Source organism: Dipodomys merriami, unplaced genomic scaffold, assembly GCF_024711535.1.
Source record: "Dipodomys merriami isolate MVZ:Mamm:240054 unplaced genomic scaffold, mDipMer1.0.p SCAF_69, whole genome shotgun sequence".
In the NCBI taxonomy this organism is placed as follows: domain Eukaryota; kingdom Metazoa; phylum Chordata; class Mammalia; order Rodentia; family Heteromyidae; genus Dipodomys; species Dipodomys merriami.
Window position 1 is genome coordinate 3,752,236 of NW_027206279.1, and position 17,707 is coordinate 3,769,942.

Consider the following 17,707-nt stretch of genomic DNA (forward strand, 5'->3'; position numbering starts at 1 on the left):
TTATCTAGAAAATTAGCACCATGCTTAGAACAAAATACATGTCTTAAGAATGGTAACTTAACGGGGCTGGGAAGGTGGCTCAGTGGTAAAGCGCTTGCCTTGCATGCCTGAGGCCCTGGGTTCGATTCCTCAGCACCACATAAGAAAAAAAGAAAAAAGCCAGAAGTGGTGCAGTGGCTCAAGTGGTAGAGCGCTAGCCTTGAGCTGAAGAGCTGAGGGACAGAGCCCAGGCCCAGAGTTCAGGCCCCACAACCGGACCCAAAAAACAACAACCAAAAAACCCTGCCAAAACCAAAGAATGGTAACTTAAAAACATTCACTGTGGAGTATTATTTAGATGTAAATGTTGACTTTTCAAGGGAATCTTATTTAGAAGACAAAAAGCTGATCATTTCCTCAAGAGAGTACTTCCAGTGAGGTGCTGTTTTAGGAATGAACACAGGGATGACGTTGCCTAAGACCATTGCACTCATGAGCTGACATGTTGACTAGACTGCCTCTGTAGGACTGCTTATGCAAACAGAAGGACAGAACAGTGGGCTTGTGTGCTGTGGAACTCAAACACCAGGCCTCTCAGCTGGGATCTCAGTGAAGGATTTCTCTAGGCAGTGGTACTGGTGAAGACTTTCTAAGAAGATAAAGTAGGGAGAGAAAATCCTGGAATTCAAAGAGAATTGGACTGTTTTTCAGATGATCTGAATGCTTTGTGTCTCAGGTCATGGAGAAAGAGGCCCAGGCTGAGAGTTTTTTAGTGCAGGTTGTCCCAGGTGAGCTTCCTGGGTTAGGAGCTCCCAGTTTCCAGTGCTATCGTCCAAGTAACACACAACTAGTCTTCTTCCTGGTATTCCGTGGGATCATCTGCAAGCAGGTCTGCCTCCTGCCCTGGGCGCCGCCGTTTCCCAGGAGGCCTGCTGAGGGGCAATCCATCACGTTCCACTCCTTCCAGCGGGAGACTTGCCCTCTTCTCTGAGGTCTGGTCACCAGTGTCTCAGCACCAGCTGCAACCTAATCCCCAGTGAGCCCAGCTGAGCTCAATTAATCTCATTTTTTTAGCCTTTGCACCCTAGATATCAATCTCCTGGGCAGTTAGCACACCCTGAGCCAAGCATAGAATTCCAGAGACCCTTATCACTGCCTGCTTTGTACTCTAGCCCCAGGGCTGCATGCATCCCTGTGGGCACCATGGAGCTACAAAAACATTTGTCCCCACAGCAGACTGGATTCCTCAGGCCAGTGTGCCCAACAAGCTGGCCTTGCCGTAAATCAAGTCAAGCATACACAGTGTGGCTTTCATCAGGTGAGCCCGCTCAGCAGTGCCTTTGAAGGGGCTTTGTGGGGGCCTCGTGGGCTGCGGAGGCCGCACGCTGCCCAGATAAACACCCATCTCAAAGATGATGTTCTGTTTTGTAGGGCAGCTTGTTATGAATGAGAGGGAGCATGATGGCATCATGGTTGCCAAGTGCTAGGACTGGACTGATTTGACTTGAGAGCCAAGGAAAAGAATCTGTCTGTCTCTCTCTCTGTCTCTCTCCCCCAAGGAGACCAGCTGGAGGCATGAAGAAAACAGCACAGAGGCTTACATTCTGCCCCATTTTCTCAGCATGGAGGTGTTCAACAGCACCAGTCAGTCAGCAGAGATGTAGCACATGTGTCCTTGACAGGCTAGGTCATGTGTCCTGAGCGCGTTAGACAGCACAGTGTGGTTGCCAGATGGAGACAGCTCGCCAGTGTTTCCTGGCGTGAGCTTGGTGTGCCTTCCCAGATGCCTCTTTGTGTGTCTTCTTCATACTGCTCCTGTCCTTATAGCTTATTTTTAATTTTTAAAAATGGTTATTGTAAAGGTGATGTACAGAGGGGTTGCCGTTACTTCAGTAAGGTATTGAGCACGTTTCTTTTTGTCACCTCCTCCCTCATTTTCTCCCAGTTTTCTCCCTTCTGACACCCCTCCCCTGCAAGTTGCAGAGTTCATTTCCAACATAGTGTCTAATGCATATCACTGCTGAAGGGTAAACTAATTCGGTCCTTATAGTCTAAAATGACCTACCAGTAAACTTCCAGCCAGAAACCTATATTGGATTCTGCATCTACTGGATTCCTCAGATCAGAGACTCATACCATCTTGAATCTTTGCGCTAGATCATTATGTTTCTTAAGTTTTATAAACCTCCCTTACCATTTCTACTTCAAAAGTCTCCCACAAATAAAGGCTCATTCCAACCACTCTGTTCATAATTCATTTGTACGGATTCAGACATAATCTCTGCATCACTTACCTTGGATCAAATTTTCCTGAGCGTGCTAGCAGATTCTCCACATGAGTGGGCACCACTTTTTATATCTACTGATTCTGTTTTATGACTCTGCTCTAGTATAGGAGGGTGTATATTATCCATTTCTGAACCCCTTGGAAGAACTAGAAGACTATTTGCAACAAGAATTTGAATAGCTCTGTTCTATTTTATTTGTTCCTAGGGGAGAAGTCAATGATTGACAGGGTAGAGTTCACTATTTTAGGAGTCTGAGAAGTCCCTGGTCTCATTACTAACGCTCAAGAGGAAAAGAAAGAAATGGATTTCAATAGCCTCTGTTTCGCAGCTCCATTAATCACCTTTGCTGTCAGATATCATTTCCTTTTGTCAAATATCCAGAGGCACCCATTACAGAAATATTTCCAATTCTGACTCCTTCTTTGTATATATTTCTAGGACCATGAAATTCTTGGTAATAATAAAGTAGATGCTTTATTCTATTAAGACTGTCAACCCTCTGAAGAGTTTCATGTAAGCATTACACACTTCCTGGTGAAAAGAACATTGCCTAGGTTCACGAAGTATGTGCCAGACAGGATGCTGTGGCTTTAGTTGTTTTTTGCCAAGTGACAGTGTCCCAAGATGGGACAAAACCTAAGAGCTCTGGAGGCTGATGTGAGACTCAGGGACACAGATGCTCCCTGGATCCTAGAATCAGAAGCAGGAGTACATTTGGGTTGTCTCAATCTTTTAGGACTGAAACAGGAGTTTTAAGATACATCAGAGCCACTGGCTGTATTTAAGAGTCATGATAAAAAAGAACTCTTAAAAGTATGGAATGGCTGGGCACTGGTGGCTCATGCTTGTAATTCGAGCTACTCAAGAGGGTGAGATCTGAGGATTGCAGTTCAAAGCCAGCCCCAGGAAAGTCCATGAGACTCATCTCCAATTAACCACCAGAAAAGTGGAAGTGGCGCTGTGGCTCAAGTGGAAGAGCGTTAGCCTTGAGCTGAAGAGCTCAGGAACAGCGCCCAGGCCCAGAGTTCAAGCCCAGTGACTGACCAAAAAAAAAGAGGCATGGAATGTGTTTGAAGTTTATATTGGACAAACTTCATTCTTAATCATCAGAACAACACAATGGACTGTGTTAGTCCAGCATGAACAAATACCATCATTTGGACCACTGATAAGAAAGGTAGGATGTATGCTCTGAAAGCAGTGCTCATGCATCCCCATCGTGCCCCATAGACAAACAACCCTTCCAGAATTGTAGAGCAAAGGGTCTGAAGGAAGATTTAGGGAACTGTTTTTTCCACCAGATGGCTGCAAGGTCCTGGGAACCTCTGTAGCCTGTGGTGGGCAGTGACAGGAGGCTTGCTTTGGTTACTTCTCCTTGCTTTCTGCCAAACCATCTCTGCTTCTTCCTGTCAGAGATTCCATTCCCTGGGAGCCCCAGACCTTGGCTCTTATCGGCTGCACCCAGTGACACCTGGGTGTCTTTCTACCCTCCCACCCTTGTGGGCATGGTGGGGCCCTGCTGGCGCCACCCAGCTCTGCAAGTTACTGCGCAGACCTTCATGGCATTTCTGTCAAAGCCCATTTGTGACAGGAATTGAGAAAAATAACAAAGCAGCTCTCCCCTCCACCCTCAGAGGAATGTGAAAACCGAAGTGGGGGACACACAGGTTCCTTGTAGCCCCAGGTAGGTGTTGTTCCCTCCTCCGGCTGGTGGGCCACGTGACAGGATACAGTGACGAGCTCAGTGGGGCTGATGTGCCTCCTGCCACCGTGACGCCATCCCCTTCTCTTCCCTTTGCTCTGCTTCCCAGGGTGCCACGTTTATACATTTTTACAGTGCTTGCCAGAGCTCACCTGAAGAACGCAATTCTCAAGTTAAAAAGCTTACAGAAATATTTTTGGTCAGGGCCTAGACCCATAAAGAATAAAATAATTACCATGGACTTAAATTTTTTCAACCTAAATTTACAAGTAATTACTTAAATAAATCAAACAGATCAGATTTGTCTCACCAAAAAGGGGGTATTAAGCAAAGAACCTGCTCTGGAATTCCGTAGAAACAATTAGAACAGTCCTCACTCCAATCCCACCTTTCCATTGAAGTTATATTTACTCAGCCATTTTCCATCTGAAACCAAGATGCTTGTATAAATCTGAATATACGTATTCATCAAACAAGATTGCAATCAATTTCAACTTTGGCTAGAAATATTAAGAGTCTCTATAAGAGGGTTTTTTTTTCTCTCTCAGTGACTTTTAAGAAGAACTTTAATAGGATTCTGAGTATTCTTTTGTTGTTTTAATTTCAAAATATTATCTTTAAGTCATTGTACAAAGGGGTTTTAAATCAACAAATCAGTTTATGAGCACAGTGCATCTTCCTAACTGTTAGCCCTTCCATCACAAGCCTGATACTGGGAATTCTAAAGGTCAGCAAGAAAACACTCACTTACCTTTCAGGAAAACTGCCTGTTTAAGAACACCAAGCAGATAGGTTAAGGGAGATGACAAAAGAGCAATGGAAGGAGTTGTGTAGAAACACTATGGTATGATTAGGAGACCCAGTAAAAATGAGGGGCAGGAGAGCGAACAGGGCTCTTCTGAGGGAGTGCATACTGGTTGGAAGGGGTTGGGCTGAATGAGGATGAATATGTTGGAAATAGTTTGTTTGCATGCATGAAAATAAAACACTCAAATCTGTTAAATTGTTTTAGGAAGTAGGAAGAGGAAGCTAAGGGAGCACGAGAGAGGGACTGAGGATCTGGACACATTGTGTGCATGCACAGAAATACCACTGTTTCTTATACAACTAATGTATGCTAATAAGAAAGTGTAATTTTTTTAAAGGACTCTAAATGGTAAGCGTACACCTGGGCTGGGATGTTGCCTTCCTTCCCTGTGCCTGTGGAGGTAGGCATCAGCATCACCAGCCATCTAGCCCTCCTCTCTAGAGACATGGGGTGGGGTGGGCAGGGGGATGACAAGGCCTTACTATGGGTTGGCAGGACAAGGGCCTTACTTAGTGCTCTGCATAGCTCAGGAAGCGAGCTCACGAGCCCAAATCTACAGTGTGGCCAGATACTCGGCAGTGCTGTTAACCTCTTTTATTGATCAATTTAAAAATACCAGTCCATTCCATTCAACATATATTTACATTTTTTTCTCTAGAACTTAACACATATATAACACATTTAATGAGAAATTACTGGGATTTGAGGCTCACTTATTTATCCCCACACCTGACTATGGAGTCTATTCCTTGTTTGTTTTTGACAGTGGTGGAGTTTGAAGTCAGGATTTCATGTTTACTAGGCAGGTGCTCTACCATGCAGCCAAAGCTCCGCCCTTTCCATTCCACCAGTTATTTTTTCTAGTACAGGGTCTCTTTTTGTCCAGGCTGGCCTGGACCCATGATTCTCCTGACCTTGGCCTTCCAAGTAGTTAGGATTACAGAGTAGCACACTACCTCTATCCCTCTCTCCTATCTCTTTCTCCTCTTTGCCTCTTTCCCTTTCTTCTTTTCTTGCCTCAGTGTCGGTTGAAGCCAATGAAAGGCCCTTGTGAGATCTGTATCAACTAGAAAATGCAGTGATAACTGCCTGTCTTGCTAGCTGTGAGGCAGTGAACCAAGAATTTTTGAAGTGTGACACGAACACATTATGGCTGCACTTTACAAAATGGCACATAGAGTTAAGAAGCAGTTTTCATCTCTAAATCTCTAAATGTGCTTAAGACTCATTACTACAATGTTGGATTGTCTATAACTCTTTGTCAATCATGAGTGATGATGGATTTTAATGTAGAGCTTCTGTCTTTTAGCTTTCAGCCATTTAAGAGGGGGGTGGTGGTGGTGGTGATTTTCTCCTTCCTTTGGGCTACCAGAAGGCAGCATTTGAAAATGTCTTGGAAAGGTGTATCTAGCTCTGAATGGTTCCTCAGGCCGGCCCCATGGGAGGCTCTAGAGGACCCTTTGGCCTTGGGTGCCACGAGCGTCTCAGTCTTATTGACTGGGTACACCTTGAACATGAGCTTACCTTTGGCACGGATCTTAGTAGCAGAACATATCAATCAAGCCATTGTGTGGCTGAGTTTCTGATTTGATGTGTTTGATGAATGGTTGTAGTCTGGCTAACCTGGAGTTCATTTTAGGAGCTGAACGTCCACTTTGTAAAAGTCCCAGGGCCTCACTGCACACTGTGTGAAGATGTGTGTCTGCTGACACAAATGGTTCCATTATTTTGTGCCCTGGTGCCATGCTTGTGATTGATTCCTTTTGGTGAGAATGTGTTTTATGTCCTCCTATTTGTTTTCAGTCTGTTTTAGATATGTCAGTTGGAGATATCCACAGTCATGGTCTAACTCCTTTGGTTAAACATGTCTTTTTAAAAATAAATCTGGTTGTATAATTGTGGGGGTTCATTCATCAAAGCAGGTGACCTTTTAAAACAACATCTAGTTTCTAAGAAATCTCTGACTCTTTGTGCCAGTACTGGGGCTTGAACTGAGGGCCTAGGTGCTATACTTTAGATTTTTTTTTTCTTAAGGCTGCCACAGCTCTACTCCTAGTTTTTTTGGTGGTTAATTGCAGGTAAAGGTCTCATGGACTTTTCTTCTGAAGGTTAGCTTTGAACCATGATCTTCAGATCTCAGCCTCCTGAGTAGCTGGAGTTACAGGTGTAAACCACCCGTGCTGGTTTAGGAATCTGTGACTCTTTCTTTGCAAAGTCTCTAGTGTGACTAAGGAAGTCCCTCTTACATTAAATCCCTCCTACATTTCTTTCTGAGACAGGAGGAATTTAAAAGACGGAGTACATGTTTCCATAAGACTTATTTACTTGTAAAATTCTAGTAACATTTCTTAGTTGTTGATTCATGAGCAGGAGCAGACACCTGGTAGGTTAACACAGGCCTTACTATATGATTTTACCTCTTAAGCCATAGGAATCCATTCTATCTGTTTTCTCTCCACCATATTGCTCGGATGCATTATTAGAAAATAGAACAACATTTCAGTACTTATGTATTTCCAAGATGAGTTGAGAAAAGCAGATTTAAAAGGAGTATGATTCATTATTTTAAAAGTAGGAGAGTGATTTATTCCCTTCCCAATCTTTTGGATAAATAACATACTACAATACATACATATTTCAAAAGTAAGCCTTCTCAACCTCTTATATCTTTGCTACCTCTGAGTTCTTCTTTATATGCTATGTTTTCCAAGGAAAAACATCTTCATCCATGACCAATGGGAGAAATGCAGGCAGTGAACATCTCCAGTCCTGAAGAAACAGAAATGTTGGGCACTTACGTCGTTAGCAGAGCTCATGCTTCCACACCAGGGCCAGCCAGGCGGACCACAGCGGCCGGTTCTGTGCCACAAAAGTCTCTCTGATGGCAGCCTCGAGCCCTTCCATTCCAAATACTGTTATGGCCCAAGCAGAAGAGGCCTTTTGGTACCCTTTCCTCTGTGCTAATGTTTGAAGGGAACACATTCCAGCGTGTTTCCAAGTGCATCTTCACTGGGACTGTTTTTATGATTCTGCTTTTTTACCTATAAGAAGCTCTTTTAAATTACTGAAATCACAACCATAATCAGCCACACATTTTTAGGAACATCTTCCTTAAAGCTAAGGATGTGTGTGTGTGGGGTGTGGGTGTATACCTGTGCTACACAAACACTGAGGGCCATTAAAGATAGGGAAATGGGTGGATGGGATCAGGAGCAGCTGTAAAGAAATGAAAACTAGATTTCATAGTCATTTAGTGGCTTTATGCCAGTGTCCGGTGTTCAGTTCTCGAAGTCCCAAGTTCACCTATCTTTTATATGCAGCTCAAGGCATAGGTCAGTCATGAGCTCTGTCCTTTTGGCCATTGTCTACTCTCATGTCTGAATTCCTGAAGCACATTCACATTCCACGAATGCTCAGCTTTTCATTCACTCACCTACCTCCCCAAACTAATTAATTTTCTCTCTCTCCCTTTCTCTGCAGTTGTATTTCCCAGCTCCTCACCTTAGATAATGCTGGTATTAGAGGGAGTCCTGACCTTTGTTTTTTTTCCCCTCTTCAGTTGTGATTCCTTGAAGAAAAGCATAAAGGAAAAGCTGTCATACACACAGCCAAGGCTGGATCTTGACACATGAGTCTCCATCTCAAAAAGAATTTTTAAATATTTACTTAAAAAGGCAAGGAGTCTCTGAGTTCTTACTCATAAAAATGTACACAGAAACAGATTCATTTATGAATTCACTTTGCTGCCCAAAGCTGCAAAGAAAAAAATAGCAGACATAAGTTTCCTGCTTTCCTATAGCCTGTATCTGCTCTGGGCTGTTCTTTTGTGATTATTCAAGGCAGACAACGTCTTGGCAAGCGTAAGAAAGATTTAGATAATGAAGGAAATTCCTCAGTGCCACGAACAGCAGTGAGCTGTGCAGTTCTCCTGGACTCAGAGTTTTCAGCTGGCAGCTGCACTGCTCTTTTGGCAGGCGACAGTTGCCTATGCAGGAGGCAAGTTTCTTGTTGGAGCATGTTCCTGCTCGCGAGGTCTCGCTTTACATCTTCATCTGAAGCACTGGGGGCTAATTTCTGTTTCTGGAGCTCATAAAAAGCCACTGGAGAGCATCTGACTCGGCAGGACCTTGCTCCTGAAGTACGGCAGGGATCTGCTGCTGCATCTGAGCTTCCAGCAGTGTTTGCCTGCACCTCCGTGGGTTCTGTATACACTTCTCAGTAACTCTCTCCTGCCCAAAGCCCAGTCACGGGCTGGCTATCACATTTGAAATTTAATTTGTTTTTTAAAAATCGGACTTTCAAATTTAATTTACTTAGCTCTTTGAAACTTTTTGAGATATGGAAAATGAGAACCTAATAAAAATGATTAGGAATGGCTTGTGACAGCAAATTCTAAATGCTCCCTTCCCCAGCCCTATGAAGTTCAACAAATTGTCTAGTCTTCCTGCCTCAGCTTCTGTCATGTGAACAACAGAAATAACAAGGTCTGCCATGGGGTTGTTGGGAAGATCAGCATCAAGTGACCTCACTCAGGATTTTTGTGAATGACAACTGGTTTGATTGCTTATCGCAACTATGACATTTTCAGCTTAGCCTTTGATGTATGCTGCATTGTGCAAAGGAAACTTAAGTTACTAAAATGCCAACCATTAAATTAGTGAGAGAGAGAGAGAGAGAGAGAGAGAGAGAGAGAGAGAGAGAGAGAGAGAGAGAGAGAGAGAGAGAGAGACAGAGAGACAGAGAGAGAGACAGAGAGAGAGACAGAGAGAGAGACAGAGAGAGAGACAGAGAGAGAGAGAGTATGGAGAGAGTGTGGAGAGAGTGTGTGTGTGTGTGTGTGTGTGTGGTGTTGTTATTGTTGGCCATGGGGCTTGAACTTAGGGCCTGGGCATGCTGTACCTGAGCTCTTTCATTCAAGGGTCTCTACCACTTTGGGCCAGAGCACCACTTCAGGTTTTCTGGTGGTAACTGGAGATATGAATCTCATGGACTTTCCTGCCTAGGCTAGCTTTGAACTGTAATCCTCAGATCTCAGCCTCCTGAGTAGCTAGGATTACAGGTGGAAGCCACTGATACCCAGCTGAAAAATTATTTTTATTTATATTTATCCTTTTGGTATTAAGCACTTAATTTTTTTAAACAAAATTCAGTTCCCTGAACTACCCTTTGCTTAGTTTTAGGTTTTAAATATATACCTTTGAGTTGGCCTAGGAAATTCTCTTTTCTAACTTATTGAGAGATTTTAAAAAATAAATCAGGAGGGGCTGGGAAGGTGGCTCAGTGGTAGAGCGCTTGCCTTGCATGCATGAGGCCCTGGGTTCGATTCCTCAGCACCACATAAGCAAAAAGAAAAACAGCCAGAAGTGGCGCTGTGGCTCAAGTGGTAGAGCGCTAGCCTTGAGCTGAAGAGCTGAGGGACAGAGCCCAGGCCCAGAGTTCAGGCCCCACGACCGGACCCAAAAAAAAAAAAAAAATCAGGAATCAATATTGAATCCTGTCATTTTCTGCATTTGTTAAAATGACCATGTCATGTCTCCCTCTTCCGTCCCTCCCTCCCTTCTTCCTTCCTTCTATTATCATGGTAGTTTATACTGATTGATTTCCAAATGGAAAACCAATATTGCATTCCAGGCAAACCTCAGTTGACCATAGTACATTATGATTTGTATACATTGCTGTATTTAATTTGCGAATATTTTGTTAAGGATTTTTTATGACTATGCATGAGGAATATTTTTCTGTGTAGTTTTCTTTTTATGTTATTTCTGGGTTTAGTATTATAGCACTACTGGAGTCATAAATTAAGCTGGGAAATTTTTCTCCTTTCTAGAAAGATTGGTTATGGGCACAAAACAGGTCATAAGCTTTTTTTACCTTTTAAATAAGTAACTTTCTACTTCTATGTATTCTTTTTCATATTCAAACTTGAGCATTTTTCCTACTGAGTTATTTTCAGCTGTCTCTGTTATAATTATATCTTTTTAAAATAGAGTCTGACAATCTTTGCCTTCAATTCACTTTATTTACTCTATTTGCATTTCTATAATGATGTGACTGAGTTTAATGTACCATCTTGTTTTTCTTATTTGTATCATTTTTTGCTATCTTTTTTATACTAATCAAAATGTATTATTGGTCCATTGTTTTATTCATTGTGTTCTTTTGCAATACTTGTTCATTTTTACTGATCATATAACATGCACTATTAAAGTATCACATCATGATTTAAGTATGTCTATCTTCACCTGCAGTGTGAAACCCTTGCATTTGACATTAATCCTCCCACCATTATCTGCATATCTTCATTAACTTTAGCTAAATTAAAATAAAATGTAGCAATTTCTTTCAACAGTTAACTGACACATAATTAAGATATTAGATGACTATGTCTTTTTAAAATATTTTTTCACATATTTAGTTTTCTGGATACTTTGCTTTCTTCATGTCTTTGCTGATATCTGAGTTATTTTTTGCTGACTGAAAAGCTACTTTTACCATTGTTTTCATATGTAGTTTTTCCATTTATGAAGGTTTTCTGATGTTTATCTAAGAATATCTTTATTTTGCCTTCATTTTTGAAAATTAGTTTCTCAGGTTATAAAATCCTGGGTTGGAATGCTAGTATGTATATAGCTTTATCTTCTTCTCCTGTACCCTATTATTCAAATTCTACCTTCACCTTGTCTGAATGTTGTTCTGTTTTTCTCCAGACAGAAGGTTCCTTCGTTGACCTATACTCCCTTCCCCATGGTTGGTGCATATCCTAAGGTAGGAGGCCCAGTCATTGTGGAGCTCAACTCTGCATTTCTTCTTTCTCAGAGATCAGATATACCTCTGCATTGTGAATAGAGTTGCTTTAAAATAAATTTCATTTGTGTTGTTATTTAGGACAAGGACATTCAGTTCTGAGGTATTACTTTGCGGTAGAACTTTTATGTTTATTGTTGGGGATGGGAATCCTTACAAAGCAGTTTTACAGTCACAAATAGTAACTTAAAAGTTTGCTGTAAATTAGTTTAAAACATTCCAGCTTTCTATCAGCACATGTGAATCTATTAAAATAGTGGATTGTATTTTATTGAATGTGTTAATCTAAGCATTCTATGAATAGCTGCTCAGTACTCTGCCCATCACAAAACATGCTGCACTACAGTTCTGTGCATCTTGCTTGGCCTGTGTTTGTGAATGCATCATTACACAGCATCTGTTCTGGGGGGTTGATGGATCAGAACTAGAAGCATCTGAGTTTCATTAATAAGAATGCCATACCCGAGAATGCCATCAACAGCCCTTCATATGGCATAGGAGGGACTCTGTTTCCCAGGCTCTCTCCTACACCAGCTTTCAATAATAATATTTTTTAAAGTGGAGGGGGTGGAGCAAAATGGTAAACTTTGATTTATGTGAAGGGAACTGGTAGTATCTTCTTAAAACAACTTTAATGGGTTTCACAAAGGCCAAAATGGTGACTCAAAGTAAAGAGAAGCACATTGCTGGTAAGAACAGCTGTGGATGGGGTTCTGTGGAGGCTGTCAAGATCAGTTCACTGAGGTCCCATCAGTCTACCCCCCGATCTGTGTCTAACCCCTTTGCTCTGTTATGTGGCTCTCCATATACCAGTGGTCTGGGGTCCAGAGAGGACTGTTTTCACAACTGGCTGGGAATGAGAGATTAGGTGGGTGAGACCAAGCACTGCTTCCTCAGATCAAGGGGAGGAAATAGAGACCTTTCCAAAACACATTCATGAGATTGGCCACACAGCCAGATTCTTGTTGTGCAGAACACAGTGCCACCTTTACACACTTGTGTATGTCCACTCAGCGTGCGAGCGATGTGGACAGAAACAGAAGCAGAGAGCCAGCCTCAACAATGTCTACAAGTAACTCTCAGGCCTGGGATTAATGTCCAAAATTTTATATTTAGCTTTATATTTAGCTACCATGAATTATGAAAAAAAATTATGAGCAGAATTAGTTAAAACATATATTGAAGACAACATAACGACTTGTACATCACATTGTTGCAGTGGATCTACCTGTATCCCTATTTAAACAATTTGTTTTTCCCCTTCCCCTCCACAAATTATACCAGCATCCAATACAGTAAAAACAGGGGTTATATCATGAAGGAAAGGGGGGAGGGTTGGGTGGGGGATCAGGGGGAGGATGGGAAGGGATGGGAAGGGGAAACAAAGGAGGAGGCTACAAATGCTTGATAAGAAATGTACTCCATTATCTTGCCCATGTAATTGTAAACCCTCTGTTCAGTATTTTCACAATAAAAATAAATAAATAAAAAAAACATATATTGAAGACAAAAAGTTCTTGGAGGGCAAGAAGGAAGGAAGGAGGGAGGAAAAGAAGTATATATTACAAGGTATCCACTTCTCTGGGTCTTTTAGTTCTTCATGTGTAATAATGTTAAAGGCACTGCCTTCTTTCTCTCATTTACAAGGAAAGGAACAGAGAAGGAACAGAATTTGGGCTGAACCTCAGGGATGAATAGAATCTTTTAGTTAAACAAGAAAGGAAGAATGTTCCAGACTGCAAGAAGCATCCCTCCCTTCCAAAGGCAGAGAAAGCCTCTTCTCTGGGTCTTTGCTGCTCTGTGTTTATTTCTGATATCAGGATTTGTCTCTGTGTTTAAACCTTGAGCTAGCCACAGGTAAGCAGTTACTGAATACTTAGTACCTATGGAAAAGTCCAGAAATAATGAACAAAAGCATGTAGTTGGTGAAGGCTGAAGTTCTGGTCATTTGGCCCTGTGCTAGGTAGATTTGGTAGATCAGAATTCTCCATGTGTATGGCTAGCCTTTAACATAAAATACAATTATAGGAGAACTGAGTGCCTGAAGGTGCAGCGCTTCTCAGTTGGAAGCACCGTAGCAATTGGGGAGGGAAGAATTGGTATGGAAAATGTTCAAGTTTTGTGGGAAAGGCACAGCACCCAGTAGGTCTTGTGTCCATGTACCTCTGCTGCTCTGGTGAATTGTCCTGTTTATGGCTCCAGGGTGTGATGTGAGGCTGAGCTACACTCAGCTGACGGTCCCAACCTGGCTGGACGGGTCCTGACTTTCTCATCGATCAGGCAAAAGACCTTGACTTGGCAAACCACAAGGAGTCACCTCTGCCTTTAACTGTTCTTAGCAGATGCTCTCCTTGAAAGTATCATTTATTTTTACAGCTAAAATATGTCTTCCTAGCTGGGCATTAGTGGCTCAGGCCTGTAATCCTAGGTGCTGGGGAAGATTGCAGTTCAAATCTAGCTCAGGCAGGAAAACTGGTGAGATTCTTATCTCTAATTAGAGTGCAAACCTTAAGCAGTAAAGCTTGGGGACAGCACCCAGGCCCTTAGTCAAAGCCCTAGGACTGGCACAAACACAGGTACAAAATATCCTCCTTATTTTTATATTGTAAATAGCTTTAATTTAATTAACTATTTCTAGGTTTGATGAAATTAGAAGTGATAAGGAGAAGGTTATAAGGAGATGAAATGGCAGTTTTATTTCCTTTTTATTTCTTTCTTATTTCTTTTTAACAATCCTTGCTTTAGAACATCTTCAAGCTTCTCTCACATTGGCTCATTTTCAGCTTCCCTGCAGATGTCCAGAGCCTGAGCTGCCTGCCTCCACAGGCTTCATGTGTCTGTAGCTCAGCTCCTGTCCTGCCCATAGATCCTTCTTGTCTGCCTTGCAGGGAGGGGCACCCTGTCCAGAAGACACCACCCTCCCCGTGCTCAGTAGGGACCAGTCATAAAAAATGGGCTGTTTTTATAAGTCAGTTGTCTTGAGCAACCTTTGAAGAGGGGCTTCAGAAAGTCCCCATTTCATAAATGTATAAAAATTACTATAATTGTAGCTACTCAGGAAGCTGAGATCTGAGGAACGCAGTTGGAAGCAACTCTTATCTCCAATTAACCACCAAAAATCTAGATGGAACTGTAGCTCAAGTGGTAGAGGGCTAGCCGTGAGCAAACAAGCTCAGGGACAGTGCCCAGGCCCCGAGTTCAAGCCCTCTGACCATTTTTTAAATTGCTGTCAGTAGAGGCTGGACGAGATGGCTCGCCTCTGTAATCCTGGCTATTTGGGAAGCAGAAATCCCTCATCTCAAAAACTGAGCTGAGTAGGGTGGTTTCTATCTCTAATCCCAGCTTCATAAAAGGCATAAATGGGACAATCCCAGAACAAGACTGGCTTTGGACAAAAAATGCAAGACTGTGTCTGATAAATAGCTAAAGCCAAAAAGACTGGAGGTGTGGCCCAAGTGGTAGAAGACTTGTCTAGCAAGCATGAGGCTTTGAGTTCAAACTCCATTACTGCCAACAGTAAGAAATTACTACCAGTAGAAATTGCTAAGAACCTATAGCCTTCTATGAAGATGTTTTCAGAAAACCTATGCAGTTATTAGGCACCATTTTACTTATTTTTACTTTGGTTTATGCACATAGGGGCAACGTAGCTTCAAAGCAACAATACCCCTTTGTCAGACAGATCCACAAACCACACACAGCAAGTCCTGATGGTTTGCTGCCTGGACAGCTGCAGGCTCTAAAAAAGTAAAAGCTGGCCTTGCTTTGCTGATAGACATAGAGATCTCTGGTTCCAGCATAAAATGGATCCAAATATGAATCTAGTCAGCTAGGAGGCAGTACCAGCAGGGACTTCTTTGCCATTTTCCTTCTCTGTAAGAATGCTTACTACTTAAGTGAAAATATGGCAGGGTTGGGCATGGTGGCCCTTGACTATAATCCCAGTGTCCAAGGATACTGAGAAAGCTGGATCACCAGTTTTTTTTTTTAATTTTTATTTTTATTGTGAAAATACTGTACAGAGGGGTTACAATTACATGGGCAAGATAATGAGTACATTTCTTATCAAGCATTGTAGCCTCCTCCTTTGTTTCCCCTTCCTATCCCTTCCCATCCTTCCCCCGACACCCCCCATCCTCTCCGCCCCCCCCCCCACCAAAGTTGTAAAGTTCGTTTTAGACATAAGACTTGTACATCTCATTGTTACAACGGGTCTGCCTGTATCCTTATTTAAACGACTTGTTTTTCCCTTCCCCTCCACAGATTATACCGACATTAAATACAATGAAAGCAGGGGTTATATGGATCACCAGTTTGAGACCAGCCTGGGCTTACTTGTTGAGACAGTGCCTGCACCCGCAAAATGAATGATTATAAACTCAATAAACTAAATCTTCATGTTTATTAAGTCACAATGTGAAGGAATGGAGAGAACTAGATGATAGCCCTGATTACTTCCTCATTCTTCCTTTTCCGATCATCTCAAACTGGTCACAACTCTTTCTATGGAAACTCAGTCCAAACATGAATAGAATACTGCTGGACAAAGGAGCCCTTGACTCAGCGTTTCCTGGAAATCACCCTGTTCTTTTCCAGGCCTGTGCCCCTCTAGTGGTCAAGCTCAGAAAGACACCGAGGGTTCAAAATAATTTGGAGCTGGGGTTTGGGGGAGAGGGTAGAAGAGGGAGGGGGCAGTGGCTCAAGACAACCCACATTTGAGCCCAGCTTGGCCTTGGAATTCAGAAGCTCAGAATCCCTGGCCTCTTGCTGGCTGTGCAGGCAAATACCAGTGAACAGCAGGCAGCAGCACAGAGGGGTGGGAGGTCGAGTTGAGGGGTAAGATTGGAACTCAGATTCCCTCTGGGGCCTTTGCCAGCCTGCACACAGTCCCTGCTGACTTTGAAGTGGTTAAGCAAAAAGTGCCCTGCCTGTTGCCTTTACAAAGCTGGCTGCCTATGGAAATCTGAGACAGAAACCAGGGAAGAGCACCATGCAGGAGGGCAGCGCATACTCAGCCCTCTCAACTGGGTCAGAAGCTTCCCCCATGGTTATTCAGACTCATTCCTATGCATGAGAACCTGAGGCTGCTTTTCTTTCAGCAGTCCCCGGGGGCTGCTCTGCTGTGGTGGCGGGTGCCAGGTAGGACAGAGGACTTTGTCTCATTCTTGTGGTGACTGATACGCAGTAGCGGCCTGCCTGGCTCAGGGGAAGGGGGTGTAAGTCATTCTTTGCTCTCTGGGACAGTCACCCCTGGCCTGTGGTTTGGCTGGGGTGACTCCCAGCTGCCAGTTATCTGCACTCCATCTGCGTGGTTAGCATTCTTTCCCGCCTGCAGCCCTGCTGGCTGAATGGTATCTGATGGGACCTGTGTGTGCTAGGTCAGCCTGCCTCTGACAGGTGGGGACTAAAGTGGCAGGATTACAGTCCAGGGGCTGGAGGTCCCTACTCACAGATAGGAGATTTTTTTGTTAATAGAACGGTGGAATGCCAGACCAGAGCTTTTTCAGGGGAATATTCTGGCAAAGGGTATAGAAAGACTGATTCTGCAGGTACCCTGTCTATTGAGATAAAAGATAAAAAGAAGACAGCAAGGAAGGCAGCAGCCAGGTACAAGAGGAACAGGCTCTCCAAGGCACTTCTTTTGATTTTTCTTTCTTTTTGCCTTTTTTGATATCCTCTACTTAGAGTTGAATGACTGCTCAGTGCAACGTTTTACATGCATTCAATTGTTTTGAGGAAGAGATATTAAGAGTTTACACACTTAGTTTTCATGGAGCACGGTTCCCACAAAACATCTTTAGTTCATGATTTCTCTCTAGAATCTTGGACAAGGAAAGATGAAAGGATTGTATGGAAAGAAACAGCCACTTCTAAGCTGTTTGGGAAGGTTGCCTAACCTCATTGTGACTCAGTTTCCCCTGATACTCAGCTCAGAGGGTTTTTATTGCAGAGCTCATGATTCAGATGGTGTCCAAAACATGGCAAGAACCACAGCCACACTACTCCTGACTCTGCCTTGCCTGTGGGCATCCTGTTTTGGTCCCCAGGGCTCCACTGCCTGTTGATGGTACCACTCCTCAGAGCTTTTACCTTTCCCAGAGTATTCACATGTGTGTGATGGCT